Source organism: Mytilus californianus, unplaced genomic scaffold (genome assembly GCF_021869535.1).
Source record: "Mytilus californianus isolate M0D057914Y unplaced genomic scaffold, xbMytCali1.0.p SCAF_4, whole genome shotgun sequence".
Lineage (NCBI taxonomy): Eukaryota > Metazoa > Mollusca > Bivalvia > Mytilida > Mytilidae > Mytilus > Mytilus californianus.
Window position 1 is genome coordinate 11,065,312 of NW_026262690.1, and position 14,491 is coordinate 11,079,802.

Here is a 14,491-nt window from a genome sequence, read left to right on the forward strand (position 1 = left end):
TTTTTTTCTATTACAGTCCTGGTACAATGCTTCCACTACTCTGTCCGATCCTTTGAACACTATATGTACGGGAACTCAAGCCGGCTTAGCTTATGATCTTGTGCATGTTCACACAGGGTAAGAATTAAATCATTCCGACAGTGTACCAAAGATAAATAGACAAATATCAATTTGAAATAGCAGATCCTAACAGTGCACAATATTCCCATGCAAATACATTAGAAGCTTTTATTCGAATAGTTATGTCTTCACTATTGCTTTCTCAAATAAATGTATGTTAATCATTAGCTCCTTTGTTAACTGAAAACTAGTCTTTTTTTTTTAAATATTCAAAGATCTTAACTTTTTAACAAATGAAAATAAACTACTGGACATTTATATGGCAGTGAAGCAGTTTCATCCAACAAAAGTTAAAAAAATGAGATTTGAAGTTATTTCAATAGAACTATATTACTCCTAAACAATAAAAAATAGTCTGATTTTCTATGCCGTGATATACACAAATCACTCACGTCATTTCACAAATTATTCATTATGGTTGAAAATACGCTAAAACCATCTGATAACTCTACATGTCTTTCGGTGTCTTGTGTCGATAGATTGCTGTCTCATTGACGTATACCCAATATGCTATCTTTGCACTAGTCCGACAAACGTCGCGAAACCTAGACTAAGGTGTTAACGTAAACGTCATTTGAAAAGTTGTCTTCCTTTTTATATATTTAGCGACTGAATGAGTTTTCTATAATTATAGCATACCTAATCCAGGATCAAGAGGATTAGCATACCAAAGTCAAGTATGCAATGCTAGGTACAGATGTGGTGTTTCTGCAGATGGGATTACAACATATGCAACAACAGTCCATGAAATAGGCCATAAGTATGCTATATTCATGCACTTTGATAAACTATCATTGACCTTAAATATGTGATGAATCTGTCAAATAGCTTTAAATGACAGCATAATATCTATCGATTATGTCTTATACAAGTCGTTTAAATATTTTGATCATATATAGAAATATGAATATAATGTAGCTTTCAAGATAAAAGTGAATTCTTAGTATTGTAAACTATAGATTTAAATACCTGCATTTCACAGTAGTGCATTATGTTTAAGCCATTTTATAAATTATTAATCATAACCATAACTAATGTCATTGATTACAGCATGGGTATGCTGCATGACGCCGATAGAAATTGTTTATCTCCAAACGTTGGTATAATGGGTGGTGCTGGTGTCGGATGGAGTACATGTAGTTGCAATGATATGAACACAATGTTACAGTGAGAAAATATAATATTCTATAGTATAATAAAAGGTTACCATATATATGCATGGTATTTTATCACATTTTTTATTTCATAACTATATGCTAATGAAATATCTTTAAAAGTAAAAATTCATTCATGCAGGAAAAGTAAGTAATGAATTTAGAAAACCATTCGTCGCACCTTGATAGATTTTCAAAAAAATATTTAAAAAAAAATTCTTTTCCTTATAAATACTGACTTTTTCTATGCGCATTTCAAGATCAGTAAATCTGTGGGTTTTTAGCATAACTTGGATGAAAAATATTTACAGAATACTCATTCAAAATTTCAAGATGACGTATCGCGATACACGTACGCAAATCAAATTATTGGAACTTTCCATGCTGGTTTGGATAGTTCTAGTGATCCTGTTTGCTTAATAACAAAAGACATTTGAAGACACTAAGGGTTAAAACAACAAATCATTAATTGCTGAAAGACATTCATCATCGGGTAGAGCATGACAACCATTTTTTGTCCAAAAGTGACATTCTTTGTGTCATTCATGAAATGTGAAATGATGAACGAGAAAACGGAATTATGCTATAAAGCAGAACATGAAGCTAATAGGATAAAACCATTGAATATGGGTCATGTGAATACGGCAATAAGACGCAAAAAGAAGCACCGATTGTTCTACCAAACAATAGCTAGTAAATCGATGGCGTTAAATTTCAGAGATTTGTACCATAGATGGCCTAAACCTTCAATTGGCAGAAACATTTATGATTTTTCTGTTATTAATACTATTCAACTTTGTACTTGTTTCAGGCTTCCAAATATTTTTATTTCGAGCGCTACTGGTGAGTGTTTTGTGCACGGAACGCGCACCTGAAGAACCAAATTATCAGCCTGTTTTCTTTTGTGAATCATTAGATTACTGAAGATTGAATTATTGTTTTCGAAACAATTTGACGGGTTAGTCAAAGATATAAGTTTTGTTGTTCAGTTTCAACTTCTGTTCTCTTTTTATATGTTACTGTGTAACTTCATTTGTAACGTATACTTAATATTGTTCACAGAACTGGCAATCATGGATGTTTATGGATAGACAATATTGCTGATAATGATGTTACTCCAGCATCTTTACTGGGAAAAACATTAGTGCCAGAACTTCCAGGTAAATACATTTCAAATTAAAGTTTCTTCAATAGGAAAGGCGAAGGCAGTGTACACATACGATAAATTGGGTCAATTTCCGCGTACGTATAAATCAGTATCTATAGTGACCCCCATGTTCGACTAACAATGTTTTGCATCTCCTTGGCATGGAATGAATCAAATATGTTATTTAGTCCTGAATTAGGAAATCTATGGCCAAAGAATTGTACTGCTATAGCATCTTCCTTTATCGGTCAATAACCCATAGAATATGTTGCTGCAAAATATCGTTTCTATAACGATGAGCCGTTAGTTCCCGTACACACTTTTTTTCTGCGGTTGCCAACTGCTTAAGGCAAAGTTGACTTTAGATGGATTTAGCTATAAGGTTCCTTTTTTATCATATAGCTCCTTACAAGTTTCGGGTCTTCTATATTTTTGACTTCCTTTTCTTTGAGCGTTCCTGACGAAGGTAAATCCTGAAAAGTGCTTCGGACGCATAAAATGTCTTAAGAGTTATTTTCATTTTTTATGATATTGCTGCCAATATCATGACGCTTCGTTTGTTATTTCATTTTTTCCACCGCGAACTTTGTCAGCATTTGTATGGAGGCTTTTCATGTATGACACCAACGTAACATGTGCAAAGCTGTGTACCTGGTTCAAAACTAATTTAGCATAAGGTCTTCATTCAGCGTTGGCAAAGCGTGCTAGGGACTGCCTGGGCTGAAATTCTCCGGAAACCATAGATATCAGCAGCAGTAGCTATAGCAGTAATTTTTTCGATTAGGTAGATGAGCACCCGGATATACCTATATTTGGTTGGAATAGTGATGCCTACAATTTCTAGGGCAATCATGGGACGATGTCATTTAACTTAATCGTCGCGAAAGGCGTAAAATTGTGGGTTTTTTTTTTTTTTTTGGTGCGTTGAATTGTTGGGCGACTTCAGTTTGAGATTGCTAGCCTGAAGACGACCAATGACGTTGTTCACTGGTTCTTCGTTAAAGCGCCCATTTTATGACGTTATTTTGTCCCACCGTAAGAAAGCAAAACTAACGACTTCGAGTTATATACCCGTAGCTTGTTATACTTATATCTGAGATTTTTATATTTTTTTATTATCTATATTTTTAATTTTTATAAAGTTTAGTACATGTTGCACAACGATAGTGATCATACCGGCCGTCGAAATGTTTTCTTCGTAAACATGTTATTTCCGTTAACGAATAAAAGACCAAGCAGGACAAAATATCTAGCACAACATAGAGTGTGATATGAGTTAAATTTGATTATAAGGTTACCATAAATAATTTTGTTTATAACAATGGTAATTTATTCCAAATCATATCAGTCTGAAAAACTAAACAAAGTTGAAAACTGCAGAGATTTGTTAAGCATGTAATCTCCGTGGAATGGTCTATTCTAAACAAACACCGATTTGGAAAATAAACTCTACATCCAACATATCGATATCGGTGTCAACATTTAATTTTAGTACAACATCTATCTTCAGATACACATATTATGCTTTATAAATGACGAAATCATCTAATTGTAACCTCCGTGGAATGTAATCTCCGTTGACGTTTTGGTAAAGAGTGCTTTCTATCACGTCCGCACTTTTATCGAGTATGGCATGCCAAATAAACATATTAGATAATTATTACAGATGACGAATATATAAATTACAGAACAATAAAATACATTGTAATTCAGGCGACATATATAAGAAGACACCATGTAACAATTATTATTAATCAATTGTTTAAGTGTAACATAGTTGCTTTTTTCTCAGATCTAAAAAAAAACAAACCGGATGTTTTCATATCAATATTAATGCAAGTAAATAATTTTAACCCGTTTTCAATATTCAAGATAATATTAAGTTAATATAAGTTTGATACCGAATTTAATACGATTTAACAATTATGCAAGTAGCCATAAAAATTGCTCTGTCATTAGGCAGAGTTTTATATCATGCCATTAGGCAGAGTTTTTTTATCATGTTGCACAGGGGGAGAAGCTACTTTCTTTCATTAAAATGAAATAACGACGTCGGATGAGAGGGCATGGTATATATTGTGCGTTACATTTATTAAATACACCTTGTACAAATATTCTTTTCGAAAATAAAAACATTTAAATCGATCAAACAAAACTATCCGTCACAATAATATATGAGAGTCTGGATTAGGGGAGGGGGGTCTACATTTCTGTATTCTGTAATTATTTTGGCCATTTTTCTCTATTCAGTAACAAATATGCTTATTCTATAAAAATTCTTGTGTTCAGTTCCTGCATATGAAAATATCCTGTTGTATGACAATTTTTACATGATAGATCTTCTTGTTTGTATCACCCCAAGGGTTACTGGGGAATAGAAATATGGTCACCATTGGTCTTCCTCCAACCGGCGGTAAAACCCTCGCTAAAGTGGGGCGTCCGTTTGGCCGTACGGGATGTACAAGTTTGCAGTCACGTCAGGTCAGAATGGGGACGTTAAATCCGATGCCTCGTGTAAAGAGAGTGCCACGCTCTTTGCACGTTAAGAACCCTTGCAATAACTCTTTGAGGGGTCCATAGGTGGCCTGTTGCAAGGCTAAATTTCTGTCCCTATCCAATTTACCATCATTTCCCGTGGCAGTCAAAATTTCTCCGACCTTAATCCCGGAAGCCCCTATTACAGAACCTACATATTGCATTTATTGTTAACTTGTTCTCGTCCTGAATATGCATGAAATATTTGCCACTGGACGTTAAGCAACAAACAATCAATCAATCAATCAATCTTGTTTGTATCAACGACATACGTATGACGACATTACCCCGTACCCCCTTTTTTAATCTGTCAATGAACTGCACAAATGATACCATTTAATATCAATTTTGATTAAGATTTGATTAAAATCAAACGGGCAGAAAAAAAAACTGTTTTAATTTCTTCGTAATAATTTGGATATCTGGGATAATAGACAGAAGTTAAGATGACATGAGGTATATTTGATCATATTTGGTTTGTGATATGAGGTACTAGTACTGAGAAGCTGAACATTCAGTTTTATAACAGAGAGAGTACCCGTAGTTAACCGACATTAAGAGAAAACTGAAATCTGATAGAATAATAAAGTGCACAGGTAAATAAAAGAAAAACTTGATAGAAATCGTGTGTTCATGATCCAAGCAAACAAAATATTATTATAAGTATTGAATGCTTCCTGTAGTAATTTTTATAGGGGTGTAAAAGCGTTGACCGTGCGCACATTTTTAGAACGAAGCACTTCCGCGCTTCATACAAAATGTACTTCGGTCAACGCTTTTACACCCAAATATATTTACAAAAAGAAGCATTCAATTCTTAAATATTTAACATTTATTGGTACTAAAAAAAAATGTTATACCCCCAAAAAATCTAAAACAATGTCATCCGTCCTCAAGCATCAATCTTCCAGCCCTAACCAATAAATTGTTGTTTTAAATTATAATGAGTAATGGATCTAGCAAAAATGAAACTGAAGACGTAGGAATTATGACAGCGTTTTGATTCTGCAGTTCCTTTCAATTGCCTTCAAATGTCCATTTATAAATTTTGAAATTATAAAGAAACTAAGGTTTCAACTTCATCGAACAAAGTTAATCTTCGACTGATTTGGCTAATTTTTTTTATATCCGTTTTGGTCATATAGCTCATCAACTCTTTCTGTTCTTTAACATTCTTGGCTTTAAAATATTCGGCGCTGGGCGTAAATGATGAAGATAAATACAAAATAGTGCTTCGGACGCATGAAATTTATAACTTGTTTTTTTTTTCCCCACTATTGCAGAGCTTTTTGTTGTCAATGGTTATCTTGCTCTGACCTCTGTCGTGAACTGTTTTATCCGTGGTGTAAAATGTAATCATTGTGACACAATGCAGGAGAGGGATGTTAGGTTAACTTTGTCTGCAATAGGAGACGAAATGATACGTTAACTCGTGCAAGATCGTGATTTTGGAGAAAAATACCGATTCTTATGAATGTATAGAATTTGCATCGTTAATATCAATGAACCAGTTCCGATTACGACCAGTTCAACATTTTTTTCCAAATGATCTATTAGTCTATTGTCAATTATCAATAATAAATTTGATATGCAGAAAAAACAAAGTTTCATTATTCTGTAAATCGCTTGTTTCTGAAATCAGTAATTTTTTTTTACCATATTCTTAATTTTTATACAATTATTTTTTACATTTTAGCACCCCATTATTTTATTTTCTTCATTTGATTGCCTATTTTTCTTTATTCTTTTTTTGGGGGGGGGGGGGGCGGCATTATTTCTATTCTATAAACTACCTCATATATCTTGGTTTATTTCAAATAAATATCTGTTATTCAAGCGGAATAGGATGCATATACTACTAGTATAAGAGTATCTACAAGTATTTAGTCGGTGAGATTAATATGTTACAACCAACCAAAAAAAGATGGTTGCCTACTATGAATAAAAAATCTGAAATCTATGGAAAATGTTTTTATATTTTATATTTTGCTGATTGCTTTTTTGTCGTCTCGCTCTCGTCATGGTTTTGTTTATATACATTTTTATCGGTCATAAATCTGAATGAAATAATTGCCACTTTACGTTCAGAAAACTACAATCAATAAATCATATCTCCTCTAAAATTGCAGTATTATAATAACTTTAAATATTATGAAATAAGTGATTCGTTTAATCCTTTGGTCAGATATAAACACGTCTCGTTACGCTCCTATTATTTCAAATTTCCGATACAAAAAAAAAGTATTATAGAATATCAAAGGAAGTAACCCATCAAAGATACAAGGATTGTGTTTCGTCTACATAAGAAAATTCTTAGTTATTCAAACTATTCAAAGCAAGGGATGAATGCATTATACGCCATTCTTGTGCATTTTGAAAATGATTGATTGATTGATTGATTGATTGTTGGTTGCTTAACGTCCAGTGGCAAATATTTCATGCATATTCAGGACGATTTTGAAATTGAAACAGTTGATTTATAAATATGACCACATCAATGATAATTCATGGTAACACAGATTTGCAAACTAGAAGATGATGATGAGAAGGAGTAGGAGGAGGAGGAGGATTCAGCGGCGAATAATATGCATATTCGGATCGAAAGCATGTTGATACGATATTAATATTAATCCTGCCGTGAACAAGACCGACATGCTGAGTCGATTTTTTAGCGTACTAATTCACAAGGAAACGGTCCACAGGAAGATGTATTACCTTAATTTATGTTGAAGAGAAAAAAAAAAAGATTTATATAACAAAGCAGACATGGCTGAATATTCCTTAATTTCAACTCACAAGAGAAACGCACATTAAAGTTTATGTGAATTAATAAAGATAAAAAAACACTGTAAAAGAAATTATTTCAAAGTTTTTAGCGTGTTTGGTATTTAAAAAAAAATCACGACGTCAAAGGTCATAAAATGACGTTAAATGTATTTTTTTGACATTTTTTCATCTAAACTGTAACCATCCTTAGAAATTAACGGTAGCATATTACATGCTGAAATTTTTATGATGGATAGAATATACTATGAGGATGTTCCATGTTCTTTATTTACAAGTTTTGCTGCAATTTATATTTTATCATTTTTTACTCTGACGTTGGGCGCTTTACCGGAGAACCAGTGTCTTATGTGTAGCATGATCTAATCTTTGCATAGCGGTTCTTCAAAGAAATAATGATAATTGCCTGTTTAACACTCAGATTATGTGCATGATAGTTTCACGGATAGTTTTATCTCACGTTTCGCGTGAAATACATGAACTATTTTTTTTAAACAGTTACTGGAACCTTCCTTTTCCAAGTCTCTAAAAGAACACTCGGTGAATTGTCTAATTTTCCCCGTACCAGAATTTTATATTTGAATGTTCATCGCTTTAAAATGCAGTGATTTGATATTCATTTATTTATTATTGACTTTTTTTAAATGAATGATTATATCTCAATTAGGCAATAACTTCGTATGTGGTCACCAACGATTTTCGATGGGGTTTATTTTCCTCAATCTTAGTTTTTGGATGTAGCGTTTTGTAAATTGTTGTATTCTTCTTTTGTCTGTTTTTTTATTTGGTCTTTGGATGTCTGTTTTTCGTGGAATTATGTTTCTTTTTCATATACCCCATAGCTATTATTACCTTTTCTGTAAATCAGGAATAGATTTATATTCAATTTAAGACCTGGCCAGTTTATGACGTAATATATTGTGTAATTGTTCGAAATAAAAGGTACTACTTGTTTCCTTGTATAAGTGTGGCTTTAAATGTGAAGATGACAAAGTGCTTCAAATAAATTAGTCATTAGATTTAAATTTTGACATCGGTATTAACTCCCGGTTTCTTTTGTTAGTTCCTACTGTTCCAGTTTTAATTATCCTTGTAGTGTTTTGTGAACTGTTGTTTTTTTTTTTTTTTTTTTTGTTGTTTTTTTTTGGTCTGTTTGTTTTCCGTCGACTAGTGATATGTAATTGTCCCCTTCGTTTCTTCACAAGATGAAGCCCCAAACTAAATATAGTATTTGTATCTTTTCCAAAAGCCGTTGTTAATATTCACGTAGACTTAGCATAGGCCTTATTTTCATGCTGTCGAGACAAAATTGAGTTTTCATAGTAATTGACAACCATATCTTTTAATGTATTTGATGCGTTTGAGCTTTTGATTTTGCCATTTGATAACGGAATTTTTCTAGGAGGTCGTTTTTTTTTTGTTATTTTACTTTTTAATATGCAATATAATTACGCCTGTTAGTTTTGAAACGGTTGTTATTTAAATCATTTCTGTATACTCGTAATATGTTTTTATTACCAGGTCAGTTGAAGACAGCAGATGAAGTGTGTGAACAGTTATACGGAAGTGGATTTAGATACCGTGAATATCCGAATGTTGTTGTGAGCAAATTTTAAATTTGAAAGAATTTTCTTCATTAAGACACAAGATTCGTAAACTCATAAGTAGAAGAGAAACTGACAATGGCAAAAAAAAAGACGAAAAACAAACTTGTCAATAAAACACTACAAAGTAAAATAAATACTGAACAACACGAAACCGAAATAAAGTTCTGAAAGGGTAATTGGATCGTGCTCCACATGTGACAGCCGGAATGTAGTTCACACATAGTACAAACTTCAGTGATAATACTCATTCGATGATTTCACAATCGAACAAGAGAAGATGGAATTGTGTTACCAAGAACTCATCTGTGACACAAATGTTCCATAACGATCAAACAACTTATGATGGCTTCCGTAATAACTTATATCACAGTATTTGAGTTTTATCAAATTATAAGCATGGTATTTTTTGTTGAGCTTTTATACCATTGCGTTTAATTACATCACCTATGGTTGCAAACGTTGTATGTCAAAATGTTCGAAGTCGGCAAAATGATAACAATTGTTTTTGCTATAATATGTATGTGAACGTAATGGAACCTTTATTACGTTTTTATTTGTCGACAGGACCCATTTTGTAACCTGTATAGCTGTGTCAATCATAACGTTGGTAATACACATGGTCAGATGTTCAAGCAGTCAAATTCTATTACCGGTCTCTACTGTGACGATCAAAAGGTGAATATAAAATAATAATATTATTAGGGATTAGAGATTGTGAAAAGTTCATGTTATAATTGTATAAAAGAACTAATTTGTATATGTATCGTTAGCATATTCACTCCTGTTACTTTCATTCGATTCAAGTTGAGCATATAAACCACTTTCATCCCTACCAAAAGTTTCAACTACGTATACGAGGTTCTCTTATTAGTTTTTCCCTTCTCATGAATTATTTATAAATGCTTTTCTTATCGGATTAAGTTCTCCTTGCTTTCGATTCCTGAAAGAAAAATAAGAAAATGATCAATAGGCAACCGTAGTTTTTTTATGTCCCACCTAGGGGCATTATGTTTTTCGATCTGTGCGTCCGTTCGTCTGTCCATTCATCCGTCCGTTCGTCCGTCTGTTCCGCTTCAGGTTAAAATTTTTGGTCAAGGTAGTTTTTGATGAAGTTCCAAGCAACTTGAAACTTAGTACACATGTTCCCTATGATATGATCTTTTTAATTTTAATGCCAAATTAGAGTTTTGACCCCAATTTCACGGTCCACTGAACATAGCATATGATAGTGCTAGTGGGGCATCCGTGTACTATGGACACATTCTTGTTTAGTAATAGTAATGATAATAATTGTATTGAACAAAATTAATGTCCGACAAACAGAACACAGAAAACAAAACAAAAAGATCCAAACCAAAAACTGAGTAAACTCCAGAAGGGTAAACATTCTCTTTTTTCAATGGTTCCACTCTTTGTGTTGCCTAGGGTTAGTTATACTGAACAGATAAATCGCATTAGATTAATGCCATTAACTAGAAAAGAAAGTCGGAAGATACCAAATGGATAGTCAAACTCGAAAGTCGAAAAGAAACTGACAATGTCGTGAAAAACGATAACACAACAACAGTACAACATATGTCTACAAAACACAACATAGAGAACTAAAGACTGACCAGCACAAAATCCACTCAAACTGGAGATAATCTCAAGTGCTCTGGAGGTGTACTTAGTTCCTGCTCCACATGTGACAACCGTCGTAAGGCTCATGTAAGTACATCCCCGGTGATAAATTCAGAAGGTCATATTCGATGAGAAGAGAATGTTTAATTCTCTCTTTTGTCGTAAAGTATTCTTCTCAACCGATTCACATTGTCAATTTCTAGATGTGATACACATTTTATCTATGTTGTCCGGGTGCAACATGTGGAGCAGGATCTGCTTACTTTCCGGAGCAGTTTTTGACGGGGTTCGTGTTGCTCAGTCTTTAGTTTTCTATGTTGTGCTTTGTGTACTTTAGCTATGGCGTTGTCAGTTTAAATGAGTTTGAATGTCCCTCTGGTATCTTTCGCCTCTTTTTTGTATCCTTTTTAGCTCAACTGGCCAAAAGAGCGAAGTGAGCTTTTCTCATAACTTGGCGTCCGTCGTTCGTCGTCTGTCGTCCGTCGGCCGTTGTCCGTCGTCGTCCGTCGTCGTCTTCCCTGTTAACTTATACAAAAATCTTCTCCTCTGAAACTACTGGACTAAATTTATCCACATTTGGCCACAATCATCATTAGGGTATCTAGTTTTGAAAATATGTCCGATGACTCCTCCTGCCAACCAAGATGGCCGACATGGCTAAAAAAAGAACAAAATAAAAAGCAAGTTTTGTCTTATATTTTGAAAACCGTAATAAATAGAGAAAAAGAGCAGAAATGTTCAGTATGTTTAGCTCTTCCAATTGTCTTATTACGTCAAAACTGTTAGGGGACTTCTTATAGGAGTTATTGCCCTTAAATGTCAAATTTTACCATTTGTTTTTTTCATTTTTGCATATTATCTTGAAAATTTTAATAGATACAAAGAAAGTTGAAATTGTAAAAATTATCACAAAGACAAAATCTACAACGACAAAAATCGTCAGTCGACTACTTATTAGAGTTATTGCCCTTTGATGACGATTCTTACCATTTTTTTCCGTTTTTGCCTTATATATTAAAAATCATAATACATAGATAGAAACTTAAATCAGCGAAAATGATCAGCAAGACAAGATCTACAATTAAAACATATGAAGAAAATTGTCCGACGACCCCTTATTGGAGTCATTGCCCTTTAATGACAATTTTTAAACGCCCATTTACGTAACAATTATGGTATACCGTTGTCCGTCTGTCAACATGTCGGACAATAACTCAAAAATGCTTTCACCAATTTTCATGAAAGTTTGGTGAATCGTTTATATCTATTGATTTTTACACATTTTAGATTTTACGTTTCCGAGTTATAGGATTTTATTCATAAAAAATACGGGATTTTCCAGATTTCTGACTACAACTCAAAAATCATTTGAACAATTTTCATGAAACTTTGGTGAATTGTTAATATATATTGACATAAGTTCCCTTTTGATTTTTAAAATTCTGATTTTACGTTTTAGAGTATTTGGACTTTATTCATAAAAAAGGGTAATTTCCCAGTATTTCGGACAATAACTCAAAAAGGCTTTTTGCAGTTTTCAAGAAAACTTGGGTGACTTGTTTATATATATTGAAATAAGCTCCATTTTACTTTGTTTATAAATTTCTATATGACATTGCGGAGTTATGGAATTTTATAAGTTGAAAACTGTCCAGTTGGCGACGGGCGTATTATGCGCTTATGACGCAGCTCTTCATCACCAATGTTGTTTGTGTTTTGTCTTATATGATAAAAATTATTATAGATAAATAAAAACTTTAAATAACAAAAATGATCAGCAAGGCAAGATCTACAAACAAGTCAAATTTTGCCAATATAGTTAGTACACTGCCGCTCTTTATTGGAGTGATTGCCTGAAATGAGAGATTGTTACCCCCTTTTGTGTTTTGAGTACAAAACTAAAGAAGATAGAGAGAAACTAAACAGACAAACGGTCAGCAATATAAGATCAACATATTTTCCTGCTATGAAATCCAAGTGGTGAAGTTCAAATCATCCCTTCGTAAATTTTACGCAAGCCATCACGAGTTGGTTGACCGTTACGGAATATCCGTTTCACAGATGATATAGGATATGTTCCTAATGTCGTAACTACAATCCCGTCCCCTTTTCCCGAATGTGACCAAACGAATTAGACTTCTTACCAGGTTTGTACTATTATGAGCAACACGTCTTTAGTTTTCTATGTTGTGTTTTGTGTATTATTGTTTGTCTGTTTGTCTATTTCTATTTTAGCCATGGGGTTGTCAGTTTATTTTCGACTTATGAATTTGAATGTCCCTTTGGTATCTTTCGCCCCTCTTCTATTCTTGTCTACAATGAAAATGTCCTTTGATTAAGATTATATTATAATGTTGACTGTTGTACCCCAATTGTTGACGTTTTTACCTGTTATATAGAAATAAGAAGATGTTGTATGAGTGCCAATGAGACAACTCTCCATCCAAGTCACAATGTGTAAAATATAAACAATTGTAGTCAAAGTACGGCCTTCAACACGGAGCCTTGGCTCACACCGAACAGCAAACTATAAAGGGCTCCAAAATGACTAGTGTAAAACAATTCAAACAGGAAAACCAACGGTCTAATCTATATAAAAAACGATAAACACTCATGAACCACATCAACAAACGACAACTACTGGACAACAGGCTCCTGACTTAGAACAGGTGCAAATAAATGCAGCGAGTTTAAAAGTTTTAACAAGTTATTATGTCTATTTGTTTTGCTCACACGTTGTTTTCAATATAATGTAATTCTATGCTACTGGCATACAAGTGAGAGGTTTAGCTAGCAATAAAACCAGGTTTAATCCACTATTTTTACATAAGTAAATGCCTGTACCAAGGCAGGAATATGACAGTCGTTTTCCATTCATTAGATGTGGTTGAGCTTTTGATTTTGCCATTTTATAAAGGACTTTCCGTTTTGAATTTCTCTTCGGTATTTTTGTTATTTCACTTTTTTGCTGAATATGTACATATACCTAGGTTAGCGACACAGACTCTTTACAGCCTCTAGTTTCGAGTTCGATGGGATAGATGTGGTCAACATAGTCACCAAACTTGGAATTATTCAATGACAAAAGGACGGAATTATGGCTAAGGCAATGGAAATATCCGGCGTCTTCTCTGGCACAGACTATCCGTATTGTGCTACCAGGTCATGAGGGCGACATGTTAAGTGTTCTTTCAATAAAATGAAAGGATAAACATGGCAGAAGATTATACAGATGAATAAAAACAGGCCCTAAAGAAAATAATTGTCGACTTAAGACCAATATCATAATTCCAATCTGACTAATTGATTTATAAAGGAAATGTTTAATTTTACACGAGAACAAAATCCAACATTTGAAATAATAGTAACCATTCGTTGCTATATCGTTTGTATTTCTGGAATGGTAGTTCTTTTTTCAGCTTGTATTTGTCATCTACACGAAATTTACCACAAAAGGTTTATAAGGTTATTTTGTTATATTCAAACAATTGAATCTTTACTTAGATCTGCTTTGGCGGTGCGTG

At 33.4% G+C, this 14,491-nt stretch overlaps 1 protein-coding gene across 5 annotated transcripts in view; it reads left to right on the top strand.

Moving 5' to 3' along the window:
* LOC127737462 (A disintegrin and metalloproteinase with thrombospondin motifs 18-like) overlaps positions 1–14,491 on the top strand; it is a 270,986-nt gene that overhangs the window by 46,964 nt on the left and 209,531 nt on the right. The window lies entirely within an intron of this gene.